This window comes from Trachypithecus francoisi, unplaced genomic scaffold, assembly GCF_009764315.1.
Source record: "Trachypithecus francoisi isolate TF-2019V2 unplaced genomic scaffold, Tfra_2.0 Lachesis_group5, whole genome shotgun sequence".
In the NCBI taxonomy this organism is placed as follows: domain Eukaryota; kingdom Metazoa; phylum Chordata; class Mammalia; order Primates; family Cercopithecidae; genus Trachypithecus; species Trachypithecus francoisi.
In genome coordinates, this window is record NW_022681470.1 from 42,115,999 (window position 1) to 42,135,100 (window position 19,102).

General features: G+C 37.1%; 1 protein-coding gene across 9 annotated transcripts in view; it reads left to right on the forward strand.

The window, feature by feature from the left end:
* SWT1 (SWT1 RNA endoribonuclease homolog) overlaps positions 1 to 19,102 on the forward strand; it is a 146,123-nt gene that overhangs the window by 91,733 nt on the left and 35,288 nt on the right. The window lies entirely within an intron of this gene.

A 19,102-nucleotide genomic window follows, 5' to 3' on the forward strand; every position in this document is an offset into this window, starting at 1 on the left:
TACAGGCGCCCGCCACCTCGCCCGGCTAGTTTTTTTGTATTTTTAGTAGAAACGGGGTTTCACCGTGTTCGCCAGGATGGTCTCGATCTCCTGACCTCGTGATCCGCCCGTCTCGGCCTCCCAAAGTGCTGGGATTACAGGCTTGAGCCACCGCGCCCGGCCGATTTTTTTCTTTCAATATAGTTTTACAGAACTACAAACTGAAATAAGTTTGAAAAGCAACATAGTTGCTGGGCTTGGTGGCTCACACCTGTAATCCCAGCACATTGGGAGGCTGAGGCGGGTGGATCACTTGAAGTCAGGAGTTTGAGACCAGCCTTGCCAACATAGTGAAACCCTGGCTTTACTAAAAATACAAAAAATTAGCCGGGCATTGTGGCAGACACCTGTAATCCTAGCTACTTGGGAGGCTGAGGCAGGAGAATCGCTTGAAGCTGGGAGGCAGAGGTTTCAGTGAGCCGAGATCACGCCATTGCACTCCAGCCTGGGCAACAAGAGTGAAACTCCATCTCAAAAAAAAAAAAAAAAAAAAAAAGGCAATATAGTCTTATGATGCTTTGAAATTTATACACATGTGATTATTTAAAATATTTCTGATGCATATGGAAAATATAGTGCCAGAAAGCTATAGAATAGACCTTGGCACTTTATAGCATGAAATCAAGTGCTTTCTTTTGTGGCACTAAAGGAGGATACTTCTAACCTTTGTAGATTTATTATGTACCAAGATTGTTTGACCTGAATTAGATATACAGGTTGATAACACAAAAATACTGTTCTTTATAAATTAAAACAAAAACAAAACTGAGTTGATTTTGCTATGTTCAAGTTTGAGAAACTTGAATTTTCAGAAGTTTTTTTTTTTTTTTCATTTCTCTTTAATGGTTTTTGGAAACTATTGTTAATATACAAGACATTTTTGTCTTGTTAATCTAGAAGGCATTTTTGCCTCTTTTTGGATCACAGTTGGCCTAAATAATTCTCAAAATAAAAAGTTACCTAAACCGTCTGCCACCCTTAAGTTATTAATGAATTTAAAGTATGGCAGATCCTAATACAAGTTAAATGTTACCTCTAAATGCAACTAGTCCCTTTATAGTTTAAAGCCTTGTTAAAATAAGAGTGGCTCTATAAGGGTGAACTATTCAGTTCTGATTTTAGCTATGTAAAAACTTTTGTTCACTCTAGATTGCATAAAAGCCATCCTTGACAGTGTATTTTCTACAGAAAGTAAGGCTGTAAATCTGTATTTAATAAATCAGCAGATGTTCATTGAGCACCTGCTATACTTGGTGTCATGCTAGGCACTGGGGACCAAAGAGAAATAAGATGTGACCTCTGACTCCAAACAGCTGTAGAAATAATTCAATCATTTTAAAACAGATCTTGCAATCAAAAGATATTAGTATTTTAATAGGAATATATATATATATATATATATATATATATATATATGCAGTGGCGGGAGGAAGAGTTGGCAAAAGATGAGGCTGGATTGAGGTTGGAGGATCGTGTCTCAAGCCATGCAAAGCAGTTTCCATTTTATCTGATAGGCCAGTATTTTGGACATTCAGAGCTGTTAATTATGTGCCAGAAGTGTTTCTGGTTCAAAAAACTTTGGAAATAGTGTGTACTATACCACCTTCTGGGGAAATCACTTGTATTATTAGCATATTAATGGCTTTGTAAACCTCTGCTGTAAGGAAATCTTTTTAATTTTAGGAACTTTAAAACATATTGATGCCTGGATCCTCCACCCCAGAGATTCATATATAATTAGTCTGGGGTGTACCTGGCAATCAAGATTTAAAAAATTTCCCCAGGTAATTCATATGTGTCAGTAAGGTTGAGAACCTCTAGCCAATATGCTTATTTAGTGGTTCTCAAAGTGTAATCACAAGACCAGCATCGTCACCACATCTAACTTGTTAAAAGTGCAGATTTTCAGGCCCTCTCAGATTTATTCAGTCAGAAACTCTGGGCATGAGACCTATAGGTCTGTGTTCTCTAGGTGATTCCATTCAAGCTGAAGGCTGAGCATCACTGGCCCAAGTGATTCTCAGCCCTAGTGGCAGACTATAGTCACCTGGGAGTTTAAAAAAATAACAGTGATCTTTTCAAAAAAACCAACTCCTGGATTCATTGAGTTTTTGAAGGGTTTCTCGCGTCTCTGTCTCCTTCAGTTCTGCTCTGATCTTAGGTATTTCTTGTCTTCTGCTAGCTGTTGAATTTGTTTGCTCTTGCATCTCTACTTCTTTTAATTGTAATGTAATTTAATTGGGTGTCAATTTTAGATCTTTCCTGCTTTCTCTTGTGGGCATTTAGTGCTACAAATTTCCCTCTCCACACTGCTTTAAATGTGTCCCAGAGATTCTGATATGTTGTGTCTTTGTTCTCATTGGTTTCAAAGAACATCTTTTTCTGCCTTCATTTCATTATTTACCCAGTAGTCATTCAGGAGCAGGTTGTTCAGTTTCCATGTAGTTGTGCAGTTTTGAGTGAGTTTCTTAATCCTGAATTCTAATTTGATTGCACTGTGGTCTGAGAGACTGTTTGTTATGATTTCCATTCTTTTGCATTTGCTGAGGAGTGTTTTACTTCGAATTATGTGGTCAGTTTTAAAATAAGTGCAGTATGGTGCTGAGAAGAATGTATATTCTGTTGATTTGGGGTGGAGAGTTCTACTAGATGTCTATTAGGTCTGCTTGGTCCAGAGCTGAGTTCAGGTCCTGGCTATCCTTGTTAGTTTTCTATCTCATTGATCTGTCTAATATTGACAATGGGGTGGTAAAGTCTCCCACTATTATTGTGTGGGAGTCTAAGTCTCTTTGTAGGTCTCTAAGAACTTGCTTTATGAATCTAGGTACTCCTGTATTGGATGCATATGTATTCAGGATAGTTAGCTCTTCTTATTGCATTGGTTCCTTTAGCATTATGTAATGCCTTTCTTTGTCTCTTTTGATCTTTGTTTGTTTAAAGTCTGTTTTATCAGAGGCTAGGATTCCAACCCCTGCTTTTTTTTTTTCTATTTGCTTCACAAATATTCTTCCATCCCTTTATTTTGAGCCTGTGTGTGTCTCTGTAAATGAGATGGGTCTCCTGAATACAGCACACCAATGGGTCTTGATTCTTCTATTAGCCAGTCTGTGTCTTTTAATTGGGGAATTTGCCCATTTATATTTAAGGTTAATATCGTTATGTGTGAATTTGATCCTGCCAGTATGATGCTAGCTGGTTTTCTTTGCCTGTTAGTTGACGCAGTTTCTTCATAGCGTTGATGGTCTTTACATACAATTTGTATGTTTTTGCAGTGGCTGGTACCGGTTGTTCCTTTCTGTGTTTAGTGCTTCTTTCAGGAGCTCTTGTATGGCAGGCAACTAGCTAGACTAATAAGAAAAGAGAGAAGAATAAAAAAATGCGATAAAAAATGATAAAGGGTATATCACCACCCATCCCACAGAAATACAAACTACCATCAGAGACTACTTATAAACACCTCTATGCAAATAAACTAGAAAATCTAAAAGAATTGGATAAGTTTCTGGACACATATACCCTCCCAAGACTAAACCAGGAAGAAGTTGAATCCCTCAATAGACCAGTAACAAGTTCTGAAATTGAGGTAGCAATTAATAGCCTACCAACCAAAAAAAGTCCGGGGCCAGACGGATTCACAGCTGAATTCTATCAGAGGTACAAAGAGGAGCTGGTACCATTCCTTCTGAAACTATTCTAAACAATAGAAAAAGAGGGAGTCCTCCCTAATGCATTTTATGAGGCCAGCATCATCCTGATACCAAAACCTGGCAGAAACACAACAAAAAAGAAAGTTTCAGGCCAATATCCCTGATGAATATCAATGCGAAAATCCTAATAAAATACTAGCACACCAAATCCAGCAGCACATCAAAAAGCTTATCCACCATGATCAAGTCGGCTTCATCCCTGAGATGCAAGGCTGGTTCAACATATGCAAATCAATCAGTATAATCCATCACATGAACAGAACCAATGACAAAAATCACATGATTATCTCAATAGATGCAGAAAAGGCCTTCGACAACATTCAACAGCCCTTCATACTAAAAACTCTCAATGTAACTCAGTATTGATATAACGTATCTCAAAATAATAAGAGCTGTTTATGACAAACCCACAGCCAGTATCATACTGAATGGGCAAAAACTGGAAGCATTCCTGGCACAAGACAAGGATGCCCTCTCTCACCACTCCTATTCAACATAGTGTTGGAAGTTCTGGCCAGGGCAATCAGGCAGGAAAAAGAAATAAAGGGTATTCAAATAGGAAGAGAAGAGGTCAAATTGTCTCTGTTTACAGATGACATGATTGTATATTTAGAAAATCCCATCGTCTCAGCCCAAAATCTCCTTAAGCTGATAAGCAACTTCAGCAAAAAAAAAAGAAGTCTCAGGATACAGAATCAATGTGCAAAAATCGCAAACATTCCTTTACAACAAAAACAGAGAGCCAAATCAAGAGTAAACTCCCATTCACAATTGCTACAAAGACAATAAAATACCTAGGAATCCAACTTACAAGGGATGTGAAGGACCTCTTCAAGGAGAACTGCAAACCACTGCTCAAAGAAGTAAGAGAGGACACAAACAAATGGAAAAACATTCCATGCTCATGGATGGGAAGAATCAATATCATCAAAATGGCCATACTGCCCAAAGTAATTTATAGATTCAGTGCTATCCCGATCAAGCTACCATTGACTTTCTTCACAGAATTGGAAAAAAGGACTTTAAACTTCATATGGAACCTAAAAAGAGTCTGCATAGCCAAGACAATCCTAAGCAAAAAACAAAACAAAACAAAAACCTAAACAGTCCTAACAGAGCTGGAGGCATCACGCTACCTGACTTCAAACTATACTAGAAGGCTACAGTAACAAAAACAGCATAGTACTGGTACCAAAACAGAGATATAGACCAATGGAACAGAACAGAGGCCTCAGAAATAACACCACACATCTACAACCATTTGATCTTTGACAAACCTGACAAAAACAAGCAATGGGGGAAGGACTCCCCATTTAATAAATTGTGTTGGGAAAACTGGCTAGCCATATGCAGAAAGCTGAAACTAGATTCCTTCCTTACACCTTACACAAAAATTAACTCAAGATGGATTTAAGACTTAAACGTAAGACCTAAAACCATAAAAACTTTAGAACAAAACCTAGGCAGTACCATTCAGGACATAGGCGTGGGCAAAGACTTCATAATTAAAACACCAAAAGCAATGGCAACAAAAGCCAGAATAGACAAATGGAATCTGATTAAACTAAAGAGCTTCTGCACAGCCAAAGAAACTATCATCAGAGTGAACAGGCAACATACAGAATGGGAGAAAATTTTTGCAACCTATCCATATGACAAAGGGCTAATATCCAGAATATGCAAACAAGAATAAAACAACCCCATCAAAAAGCGGATGAAGGATATGAACAGACACGTCTCAAAAGAAGACATTTATGCAGCCAACAAACGTGAAAAAAAGCTAACCGTCCCAGGTCATTAGAGAAATGCAGATCAAAAGCACAGTGAGATACCATCTCATGCCAGTTAGAATGGTGATTGTTAAAAAGTCAGGAAGCAACAGATGCTGGAGAGGATGTGGAGAAATAGGAATGCTTTTTCACTGTTGGTGGCAATTAGCTCAACCATTGTGGAAGGAAGTGTGGCGATTCCTCAAGGATCTACATCTAGAAATACCATTTGCCCCAGCAATCCCATTCCTGGGCATATATCCAAAGGATTATAAATCATTCCACTATAAAGACACATGCACACATGTGTTTATTGCAGTAGTGTTCACAATAGCAAAGACTCGAAACCAACCCTAATGCGTATCAGTGGTAGACTGGATAAAGAAAATGTGGCACATATACACCATGGAATACTATGCAGCCATAAAAAAGGATGAGTTCATGTCCTCTGCAGGGAGATGGATGACTCTGGGAACCATCATTCTCAGCAAACTAATACAAGAACAGAAAACCAAACACCACATGTTCTCACTCATAAGTGGGAATTTAACAATGAAAATGCGTGGACACAGGGAGGGGAACATCACACAGTGGGGCTTGTTGGGGGGTGGGGTGTAGGGGAGGGATGGCATTAGGAGAAATACCTAATGTAGATGACAGGTTAATGGGTGTAGCAGACCACCATGGCACGTGTATGCCTGTGTAAGAAAACTACCCGTTCTGCACATGTACCCCAGAACTTAAAGTATAATAAATAATATAATAATAATAATAACAGTATTCAGGCCCTACCTTAATCCTATTAAATCTGAATCTGAGAATGGGACCTGGTCAGACATTTCTACAGACTCCCCAAGTGATGTGGGCGGAACCAGGGTTAAGAAGGTTTAGCATGTATTGCTTACATAAGCGGTATCTAAAAGAAATAATTACTTGAATTTTAAGGCTAATATAATTTGTTTCTCTTTCATCTTAAGGACACCTAGCACTAGGGATAAGAAAAGATTGGTAGCTCTGCTACCTTTTAGCATGTGACCTGGGGTAATTTTTTTTTAGACAGAATGTTACTCTGTTTCCCAGGCTGGAGTATAGTAGAGTGATCATGGCCCACTGTAACCTCAAATTCCTGAACTCAGGCAATCTAACTTAAATAAAAATATCTCTAGGTATTTGTGTAGAGCAAGGAGGTTGTATTTTTAAGCTTTCCAGGGGATTTGTGTGCAGGTGGTGGGAGATCACATTTAATAAAACTAATGCAATTTTTTGTAATGTTACATTAGAGAATGCTTTTCTCTTGAGCTACCAGTAGGGGGCATTGTGAATTAACTGGTTTGCTTATCTCACCATTCACTTAATAGGAAACTACAAAATTGTGAAGTTTTTTGGTTTGTTTTTTAACCCTGATAATAGGCATTTAAATTAAAATTTAATAGAAGTTAATAATTATTTTTTCAAGTGTGCATGTAGTGCTTAAAATCTTTCAAGAAAGAAAATCATGTTAAAAGAAGCTCAGTTTAAAAATTTATTTTTGCTAAATATTGATTTAAAATTTTGTAAATATTGAAATTGCATGCAATTTATAGTGACTGAAAATTATCATTTTTGATGCTTGCTAAAATGACCTAGTTTCATTTGGTTATGAGATATATGTTCCGGGATTATATGTTAGCTCTATTCCCTTCTGTTTTAAAAATAGTAGATCATATATATTGTTACATTGGGGCTCAATAATCAGGTGACCTTTAGCTTGGCCTTTCAGTTAAAGAAGTGAATTAAAATATATTTGATAGACTAACAGCTTTGGGTTCTAGTTCTAGATTTATCCCCTTGTAGCTGACTTTGGGCATGTCATTTTACCCTCTAAGTCACAGTTCCTTTCCTTGTTAAATGAGAATCCTGGTACCTTCTTTAGAAGAGTGTATGAAATGATGTATGTGAAAATACTTTCTAACTATGTTTACATGCCCTAATCTTGCTTTTTCCTTAAAGCTGATATGTTAAGTTTGAAATGTTTAAAATGTGTATTTCAGTTTTAAGAAAGCTCTAAACATGATTGTGGTTAAGATTGAAAATATTAGTGGAGCAGTTGTTGGTACAGGTATACATTTCACAGCAAAATACCTAATTTTGCAAAGTTTGAAAAAGGGTGAGGATGTTGCAAATTCCTGTATTTTCTGAACACTTTCTTTCTGGGTAGGAGAAGAACTTTAATTAGCTTATTTGCTATTCGTTTATAAATTGCTTCTCTACTCATCTTTTCTTTTATATGTATTAATTTGAGGACTTTTGTTAATAGTTTTCTTATCTAACCACTAGATAGCCAAGGACAATGTTGATAATTTTTTTTTCAGATAGACAAAAGTGTTTTAAGATTTATTTTTGGTCAGTACTACATAGTCTTAATTTTGTAAACTTATGTCTAGATTGATCAAGTAACTCTTAAGACCACAGAAACCTTTTGCTTAGTATATAAACATGATAAAGTTTCATTTGGAACAAAAATTAATTGGAGAGTTGTATTGCAAATTTCTAAAAATAGGGAAAGTTCTACTTTGTGTATCGATCAAAAAACATTGTCTACATGTATTTTTGCTTAAACTGTCATCTTTACAGAGTTAACTAAACAGGTCATGTAATCCAACTCTGAGGCGCACTGTAAATGCGTGCAGCTTCAAGTTGAAAGCTAACATTCAAAGCAACAGTACAAGTGTTTTAGATATGTTTCTGTGTCTGTGAAATAGATAATGAACTGCCTGATTTAGAAGCTGAGAAGAAGGAGGGTGAAGGTGAGAAACTTGAACTTGCTTAGGTTCTATGTTTGTATTTCATCTTTATAAAATAAGGTTGAAATTATTTTTAAAAAACAAAAGGTAGTATTTTAAATCCAAAAATATACTAGTTTATGCCCAAATATGTTTGGTTTAACATGTAAAACTTTGCATATGTGAGTTTCATGAACTTAAGTAGTTTTATTTGAAATGTTTGAGATAATGAGTGGTTTCTTGGTTTATTATTTTGAATCATATATGGGGTGGGAAAGAGGCAGAGGGAATTTCTATTCCTTTAAAATAACTAGGCACATTTTGAGGACATGCTTTTATATTAAAAGATATCTCAAGTGTATATAGCTTAGTTTCTTTTCTAGCTGTCATTTTGTTTGGTCGTATTTAAATTTAGCAATAAATGACTGCTAACTGTTGTGTTTGGACATGATCATATGCTGCATGGGCATTTGTACTTCATCATAGAACAGGATTTTGGAAAATAAAACCTCAGTTTCGATTTAGGAAAGGAAAATGATTAATTTTTATTGAGTTTCATCTTCAAAGTTTTAATAACCTCTATCGCGTTCTTGTGGCTTTAGTTTGAAATACTTTAGACAGCTGTTTTCTAAAATAATTGCAGTCATGAAGTTGGGGGTTTTTTGGTGTGATTTACATATATTTTCTGTTTTATTATTAAACCTATAAAAATTAATTTTCCTATTAATCCCCTACCCCATTTTTACACAAGAACAGACCATATATGGTAAATTTATGGATTATTTCTGGGAAAAGAAACCTTAAAATCACAGTAGCTTTTCAGATCCACTAATATGCTTCAAAGATCCTAATTTTTGCTTTTGAGATAAAATGTTATTAACTTAGCCTCTTTAACTTACTGTAAATGTTGATAGTTGACCTCTTAAGATTTTAGAAAAGGTTATTTAGAATTGGTCATCCTTTAGTTTACACAAAGGTAACAGACTTTAGGCTACTTCTTTAGTTGTTGAAACTAAAGTTTCTGTCAGAGGCATACTAATGTGTAGAAAATAAAGACCTTAAAAACTTCATCCTTTGAAGTTTAGAAGTGATTTTTTAAACTCTGAACTCATTGCAAATGTGTGCAAAATATTCAGCCATCATTATCTAGAGTGGAGGGGTTTATTCATGTTTGTGTCTGACCTGCTTTCTTTGAGGCTTGGCCTTTTCACCTTTAGATAATTAGGCTTCACCTCCCACCCTTCCGCTAGGGTTTCACGGCTCCTCAGATGTCACTGCATTACTTTCTCAGACTTTCAACACACTCCTTGTCCTTTCACCACCAAGTATATCAGTTGCTTTGTAGAGTAAGAAAAAATAATACAATTTATTGTTTAAAAATGAAAATACTTTGTTGCTTCATCCTTCATGCCACCATTTTGTAAAAAATAATTTTATTTTTTATAATTTATTTTATAATCAGCTCCCTAATACTTTGAATGCCTCTAGCACAGAAACCATCTTACTTTTCTGTATCTGGAGCCTTGTACAGGTAATGACACGTAGTAGATGGTCAGTAAGTGATTACTGAATGAGTGTTTTATAGTCTTTGTGATAGAAGGCGACTTCTTTTAAGGCTGAATGCTAATTGTACTACATTATGACATTAGATGAATAGTTAATGTAGAGGTTTTAAAAGAGGTATAGAAGAGAGATGAGCAAGCTATGAAAGGTTAAAGAATAAGAAAATCAATCAGGAGGAAGGAGAAAGACTGGGAGACAGAGAGATTAAGGAGATTAAAAAGGCATTTATGTCTAGAGCAGATGATGGAGCCTCCAGTAATTCACCCAAATGTCTCTTCGGATTACATTGTTATCCTTGATTACTTTATCAAGGATAGATTATTACTTATAGATTACTCTCTAGATCAACTATGTAAATTAGGGCTAGTAGAAGGAAAGATAGTATCTAGAAAGAGTTAGACTCAAGGAATATAAGCAGACAGTTCTTTTTATAAGGTATTATAGACTTATATAACATCATATATGTAAAATATAGACAGTTATCTTATTAATAGCTTTTGTGGTATTATATTGCAGTTTGACAAACGCAGTTAATGTGTATATCAAATTTTATATGTAATGTGTAACAAAATTTTTATTAAAGTAGCTGATAAAATATGTGGCATTCATGTATCAGTCGGACTGAATTTTTCAGTAACCACTTGATTTTTTTAAACCTGGCTCTGTATGTTACTGAAGATAACAGGTCACTATGACTTAATTTTTAGAATAACTGGATTTCATTTTACATATCTAAAACTCTTGTCTGTGTGTCCCAGCATTTGTCATTCAAGAATTGGAAATAAAGACCTTTTATTTACCCTAAATATCAGTGGAGAAATGTCGTAGTTATTCCCACTGCCCCTAGAGTGGACTTAGGTGTTAGTGTTCCCTTGGCCAGTATAATTCGGTTTTGGATGACAAAGTTAAATGTATCCCATCATAAATTCTCAAATCACATCCAAATTAAGCAATTGAATATAATATGAAGATTACTTCTTGAAGATAACATATTTTAACTTGTTTATGGAGTTTTTATTCATACTCTATTCTTTTATTTAAATTTACCTCTTGTTTTATACCTGACTAATTCTACCTAATGACTTATTTTTCTGATATTTAATTAAAATTCCTTGCTATTAAGTCTCGTTCTAAGAAACACTAAAACCACCAGGTGGAATAAATGACCTAATAAGTCAGTGATGTTAAACACCAGTAAAAGAAATGAAATTAGGGAGAAATCAATTGAAGGTTCTGAATAAGGGCTATCATAATAATTTTAACTTAAATAACAAGTATATAGTAAGGATATGGGGTAAAGCCAGATGATCAGTTCTAATTCCTTCTTACAAAGCAGTTATATAAAAGGGGTAAAGGTAGAGTTTCACTCTGATGCCCGGGCTGGAGGGCAGTGCTGTGATCTCAGTTCACTGCAGCCTCCACCTCCTGGGCTCAGGTAATCCTCCCACCTCAGCCTGTGGAGTACTTGGGACTACAAGCATGTACCAGCACACGCTGCTTATTTTTTGCACTTTTTGTGGGGACAGGGTTTCTTCATGTTGCCTAGGCTGGTCTCAATCTCCTGGACTTAAGCAATGAACCTTCCTCAGCCTCCCAAATTGCTGGGATTACAGGTGTGAGCCACCACGTCTGGCCTAGGATTAATTTTATCTATTTTGGGAAATATACACTTGTGCCTCTAAAGAACTTTTAGCACCACAGTAGGCCAACCAGCTGCCAGTAGTGAGAGGTGATACAGTATCCTCAAGGGTGTTTTCCAATAATATGAAAAGGTTGATTCTAACTCAGGACAGTGTTTTCCACATAGAGGGTACTCAGTAAATACTTAACTGTGTATCAGAAACCTCTGGAATTATTAAACATTTTGATGCGCCAATCCCTGTTAAAAAGGCATATTAAACCTTTTTAGAATCAACAGATACACTTACTCTTAACAATAAGGTAACTGGAACTATAAGTTTAAATTGTCACTTTTTTTTTGGCTAACATTAAGCTAGTTTATTACTGTTTAAATATGTAATTAATGTATTATTTTTGACAGCATGTAGCTATATATTTTCCCCAGCCAAATTGTTGAACTAAGACAAATAAGTAAAATAATCAAAATTATGTTTATTATTAAAGATAGTGACTTACACAGATTTTATATAAACCTTATTGATAATATTGATTGAAAATATCAGCAGTTTTGTATACTATTGGAGTGTAAAATAGTATAGAGTGTATTGACCAGCCTTCTTTAATGGACTTTCATCCATTTACCATGCTGCCTATATTCTAGAGAAAGGGAAATACACTCATACATCTCTCTCTCTCTTTTAATATATATAAATTTTTTTCTTTAAAAAAAATAGAAATGGGGTCTCACTATGTTGGCCAGACTGGTCTTGAACTCCTGTCTTCATGCAGTCCTCCCACCTCAGCCTCCTAAAGTGCTGGGATAACAGATATGAGCCGCCGCCCCCAGCTAGTCATACATCTCTCAATGATGGGGATGCATGTTCTTGTGTGAACTTCATATAGTGTACTTATACAAATCCAGATGGAATAGCCCGCTACACACTTAGGCTATATGGTAAATGGCCTATTGCTCCTGGATTGCAAACCTGTATGGCATGCTACTGTGCATACTATAGGCAATTGTAACACAATGGTAAGTATTTGTGTACCTGAACATATATAAACATAGAAAAGGTATGGTTAAAAATATGGTATAAAAGATAAAAAAATGGTATACCTGTATAGGACACTTACCACGGTGGAGCTTGCAGGAGTGGAAGTGCTCTGGGTGAGTCAGTGGGTGAGTGGTGAGTGAATGTGAAGGCCTTGGATATTACACTACTATAGACTACAAGCACTGTACACTTAGACTCCACTCAATTAAAAAACGTTTTGTTTCTTCAGTAATAAACCTTAGGTTATTATAACTTTTTAATTTTATAAACTTTTGTTTTTTTAATACTTTTTGACTCTTTTCCAATAACCACTTAACTTAGAACACAAACAATGGCCAGGCATGGTGGCCGATACCTGTTATTCCAGCACTTTGGGAGGCCAAGGCAGGAGCATTGCTTGAAGCCAGGAGTTCGAGACTAGTCTAGGTAACATAGTGAGACACTGTCTCTGCAAAAAAGTAAAATTAGCTGGGCATGGTGGTGTGTGCCTGTAGTCTCAGCTACTTGGGTGGCTGAGGCAGGAGGATTGCTTGAGCGCCCCCCAAGCATTCAAGGTTATAGTGAGCTATGATTGCATAACTGCATTCCAGCTTGGGCAACAGAGTGAGACCCTGTCTCTAAAAACAATTTTTTTAATTTAAAAATACAATTAAAAAAGGACCACCCCTTTCAAATTTATGCTTCCTAGAAAACAAACAAACACACACATTGTACAGCTGTATAAAATAATTTCTTTCTTGATATCCTTTCTCTGTAGCTTTTTTCTTTTTATAAAAATTTTTATGTACTTTTTACTTTTTAAGCTTTTTTGTTAAAAACTAATACACAAAACATACACATTATCCTAGGCCTACACAGGGTCAGGATCATCAGTGTCACTGTCTTCCACCGCCATGTTTTGTCCCACTGGAAGGTCTTCAGAGACAGTAACACACATGGAGCTGTCTCCTATGATAACAATGCCTTCTTCTGGAATACCTTTCGAAGAACCTACCTGAGTCTCTTTTTTGTTAGCTTTTTTAATAAGTAGAAGAAGTATACCCTAAAATAATGATAAAAAGTGTAGTATAGTAAATACAGAAAAAACCAGTAATGTAGTTATTTATTATTATTAAGTATGATGTGCTGTACTTAATTGTATGTGCTATACTTTTAGAGAACTGGCATTGCGGTAGGTTTATTTATGCCAGCATCACCACAATCACATGAGTAATGAGTTGTGCTAGTAGGAAGTTACTAAGTGATAGGAATTTTTTGGTTCCAGTATACTTTTTTTTCTACTCTTGCTGATAATCTTACATTATAATCTTTTTTTTTTTTGAGACGGAGTCTCACTCTGTTGTCCGGGCTGGAGCACAGTGGCGGGATCTCGGCTCACTGCAACCTCTGCCTCCCAGGTTCAAGTGATTCTCCCACCTCAGCCTCCCAAGTAGCTGGGATTACAGGCACCCACCAGCATGCCCGGCTAATTTTTGTATTTTTGTAGAGACGGGGTTTCACCATGTTAGCCAGACTGGTCTTGAATTCCTGACCTCAGGTGATCTGCCCACCTTGGCCTCTCAAAGTGCTGGGATTACAGGTGTGAGCCACCATGCCCAGTCTTACATTATAATCTATGGGACCACTGTCATATATGTGGTCCATTGTTGACCAAAATGTCATTGTGCAGTACATAACTGTACTTAGACGTTTTAGGGGATTACTACATACTGACTCTGAGTTAATGCTAATCTCTACGGGCCTAAAATGCCAGTGTAGTTGGAGAAATGGCCAGAGGGACAGATCTATCCTGATTAGTATCACATCCTTCAAATTTTTATTTTTTCTTTTCTTAGAGTCTTACTCTGTTCCTCAGGCTGCAGTCCGGTGGCATCATCACGGCTCACTGCAACCTCCACTTCATGGCTCATGTGATTCTCCCACCTCAGCCTCCCAAGTAGCTGGGACTATAGGCCTACCCTACCATGCCCAGCTAACTTTTGTATTTTTTGTAGAGACCGGGTCTTGCCGTGTTGCACAGGCTGGTCTCAAACTCCTGGGCTCAAGCTATCCACCCTCCTCAGTCTCTCAAAGTGTTAGGATTAGAGGCATGAGCCACTGCACCTGGCCATATCCTTTAATTTGTATATCTTATGTTAATATTTTGGAGAGCTTTTTTTTTTTTTTTTAAAATAGATGGGGTCTCACTTTGTCATCCAGGCTGTGGTGCAGTTGTGTGATCATAGCTCACTGCAGCCTGGAACTCATGGGTTCAGGTGAGTCTCCTGCCTCAGACCCCCGAGTAGGAAGGACTACAGACGCACTCCACCATGCCTGGCTAATATTTTAAATTTTTGGTAGATGGGATCTCACTGTGTCCTCCAGGCTGGTCTTGAATTCCTGGCCTCAAGTGATCTTCTACCTCAGCTTCTTCAAGTGTTAGCATTACAGGTGTGAGCCACCATGCCTGACCAGGGGCTAATTTTTAAAAGATCATCTAAGATCATTTTTCTTTACATTCTGTTGTGACTGGTAAACGCTCAAACTAGAAATAGTAGCATCAGCTCTTTTCTTGTTGATTCCGTGTGATTGCCTTATCATTATTACCTTCAGTCCTTAGGTTTCTTGTTGGAATCCTTGAAACTGTTACCCATTTGATGAAGGTTAATTGGATAAGTAATATAATCTGTAAATCATCTAACCAGACATACGTAAAATGCAGTGCCTTGAAGAACATCGAAAGCCAATAAATCAGCCCACACCTCTCCATTCCTCCCTAATGCAGAACTCCCACCTTATCTTCTGGATACTTCAACATGTGTGACCTGGGGTTGTCTGACATATGGATTAAACTAAAGGCACAAGTTCAGAGAGGATAGAAGAAAGGGGAAGACAGAATGTTAGGAAAGTAGAGCCAGAGCAGTTGGAAATACTGGAGGTTAAATAGTGGGATGTGTAACTGGACAAATGAACTGTTGATGCTTTAGGCTTTCTCTAGACTTATTTCTGCTCTTTCATTTTTTGCATTGAAAGTTGTTTAGGAAAAAAGTTGTTTAGCTATTTAATTTCTCAGTGAGATTCGTATTTATGTATCATAAAGATGAAGCTACCTCAGTTATAAGGGAAATTTTGTTGTACTGAAACTTAATACATGGAAATTTTCAGTTTGGCTCAGTAGAGGTCTGTCTGGATTCTCAGGGTGACATAGGGGAAAGCATAAAGAAGGCTGAGTGCATTGTTCTCCAGACCTGCACTCTGCTTCAGTATGTATGGCTCTCCTTTGTCTGTTTTAGAAATAAATGAGATTTCTGGGTAAGCTTTCATTTAGGTTTCAACAAACTCTGCTACAAAATAAAAATAGAATATTTCAGTCATGGAACTAAATTTTATTTAATTTGCTTCTAGAAGTGTTTTGTTTTGTTTTGTTTTGTTTTGTTTTTTTCCTTCCTAAAAAGCAGACTATTTGTTTATTTGCTATTACAGTATGAGTTGGTGACAGTGCTTTCTTTCTCTTCTTCCTTTGCCTAAATTAATAGTTATTTCAGGCTTTTTTGCGTTTTGAAACTTTCTGCATTCATGGTGCTTTGTTAGGATTCCCTCTGCAGTACAGGATCATAGTACATGATTACTATGGTTATTTTCAAAAAGTCAACAGTTCCTTCAGATTGCTTGGAAACAGTTGTGAACAATTAAGAGAAGTGGATATGACCCTGTAATATATTTCCCATATAGAAGCAGAGGGCATCTTTAGTTCAGTGTGTTTCCACCAATTAAACTGTAATTGTACTCTTTCCTTACATGTTTAATCTTAGGGACTAACATGCAAACAACAATGTTCTCACACAAAACAAAACTCAACTTACGTTCAATACAATTAACCAATAATTAATTTTTTCATAAATACATGGATTTTCAGAGAAGTTGCAGGGATAGGATTTTATGATCCAGGCCAACATATTTTTCATATCATACATTTTCAGCTTTATATTGAAAGTCATTCTAAATAGAAGTCCATGTTCAGAAATTTAATATGTTAATTATTCAACTTAGAAACTTCTGTGCTGGAATGATTCACCTGGGGAGGAACCATTGTTTACATACCCTATTTATTCCTTTTGGATTTCTGCACTCCACCTCTGGTCTGTGTCTTTCATTGGGTCTGGGGTGATTTTGGTTCCTGCTGTCACTGTCATATCTGTCTACACCAATGGAGATACTGATCTCCCTCCTCTCTTCATACTGAGATATGGAAAATATCCTTCATTTAACTACATGCAGTAGAACTTTCACTAAAAGGATCCTTCACTAAAAAGCTAGTGAAGGTATGACTAAGCAAAAAAATATATATATATAAAGACAAAAGCGGTTCAGCAGTTTTTTTGTGTTAAACCAATCAAAAGATTAGCTGTAAAAGAAATTACATACCATATGGCTTAGCTAGCTAATGACTGATTTCCCTTACCTCTACTCTCATGTTCTGGTATCTATTGCTGTATAACAAATCACCCCAAAACTTATTGGCTTAAAACAGTAACAACCAATTATTTGTTTTTCGTAATGTTTGGGGAGTTGACTAGACTCATCTTGGAAATTCTCACTTGAGATTTCTTGTGTAGCTGCATTCAGATAGTGTCTGGAGATATCTCTGAGGCTGGCTGATGCTGCCTCTCAAGCAAAACGCCAATATGGGGCATCTTCATGTAGCCTGAGCTTCCTTACAGGCTGCAGGCTGGTTTCCAAGAGTGTCCCACAATATGAGGTGGAAGCTATGTTGCCTGTTTTGGTGTTGCCTCAGAAATCATATAGTGTCATTTCCTCTACAGTCACAGACCTGCCTAGGTTGAGGGGCCTGCCTGTTGATAGGAATGCCAGTGTTACCTTGTAAGAACATGTGGGATGAGAGATCTTGTGTGGCCATCTTGGAAAATACAGTCTCCCCTGAGGTCACAGCAGTTTACATCCCTCCAACTTACAAGACCTGTGCATCCCCAAGTCTTATCCCTTTATAGGATTAGGTTAAAGTCCAGAATCTCATTATTTGAATCAGGTCCAGGTGTGGTTGAGGTGAGGCTCCTTAGGTGTGGCTCCTTCAGCAGAGCTCCTTGAATACCGTTCCTCTAGATGGGAAGTACTGTGAACTAGAGACACACTAATACCCCACCACCTACCCCGTAGTTTATAAATACTCTCAACATTCGTATTCCAAAAGGGGAGCACAGGAAATCACTAGCAATTCTAAAATCCAGTCATGCACATGTTGCATGTACTTTATAAGGGCTCAACCTGACTGCCTGGCAATTATTCACCTCTGCTGTTGTCTCTGCTCTCTGGGCTCTTGGTTTTGGCTTCTGATTTACTTTTCCGTAAGAAAAGGAAGCTGCAGTTGAGGAGCCTCCTCAAGCTGCGTCCTTCCCATAAAAGGTAGGGATTCCAAAGACCTTTTTCATTCTGTATTATTTCTGTCTCTTTTATTCCAAGTGGTAGTACTTTTACCAGAACAATCCTGTAAAGCTATTTGTTTTCTATGAATCTTTATTGATATTCACTGTGTTAGACAAAAGTCACAACCACAAATCTCTTTGAGATAAACCACCCTCTCATCTTGGGCTCCGTTTGAACCTGTATGGGCATTGCTCTTAGGATTTTGTTTTATTTATTTTTAAAGACTGGTGTCTCACTCTATCATCCAGGCTGGGTTGCAGTGGTGCGATCATAGCTCACTGCATAACTCTCTTAGGCTGAAGTGATCTTCCCGCCTCAGCCTCCCTAGTAGCTGTCACCATAAGAATGTGAGAGGCACACAATCTTAAGATGCTTAAAAGGCCTTTTGTGTATCTGAATGATTCTAAGAGGCACTTTAGCTCTTTCTGAGTCTCAACAAAAGGTTTTACAGTAAAGCTATTGTCTTCATCTTTAGACCATGTTTTCCTGCCATTCCTGTTAATGGTAAATATTAAATAGTTCTTACACTGCTAAGTGAAGAAAATTTTGGAACATTTCCTACACGTATCACCAGATGTAGTCTAGCACTCCTCTTCCTCTCTATACTCCGCTCTCCCTTTGTGAGGTCATCTCAACTCCTTCGTGCCCATTACTTGGTTCAGTTGTGAATTTTCAGCTTAGACTCCAAAAGTCTAAAACTAAACTCATAATTAATTTAATTTAATTTAAATTTAATTTAATTTATTTTTTTGAGATGGAGTCTCACTCTGTCACCCATGCTGGAGTGCAGTGGTGCAGTCTCGGCTTACTGCAACCTCCACCTCCCGGGTTCTAGTGATTATTCTTTCTCAAACTCCCAAGTAGCTGGGACTACAGGCATGTACCACCACGCCCAGCTAACTTTTGTATTTTTAGTAGAAATGGGGTTTCGCCATGTTGGCCAGGCAGGTCTCAAACTCCTGACCTCAGGTTATCTGCCCTCCTTGGCCTCCCAAAGTGCTAGGATTACAGGCATGAGCCACCGCGCCCGGCCTGAAAGTATTTTTTTTGTTTAACATGGTTGATATACTTAAATATAGGCTATCTCTAGTAAATCTAAATTCTTGAAACTAAAAAATCATCCTTTTATGGCTTTAGAAGTTAGTGATTTAATGATGCTCTTCCTA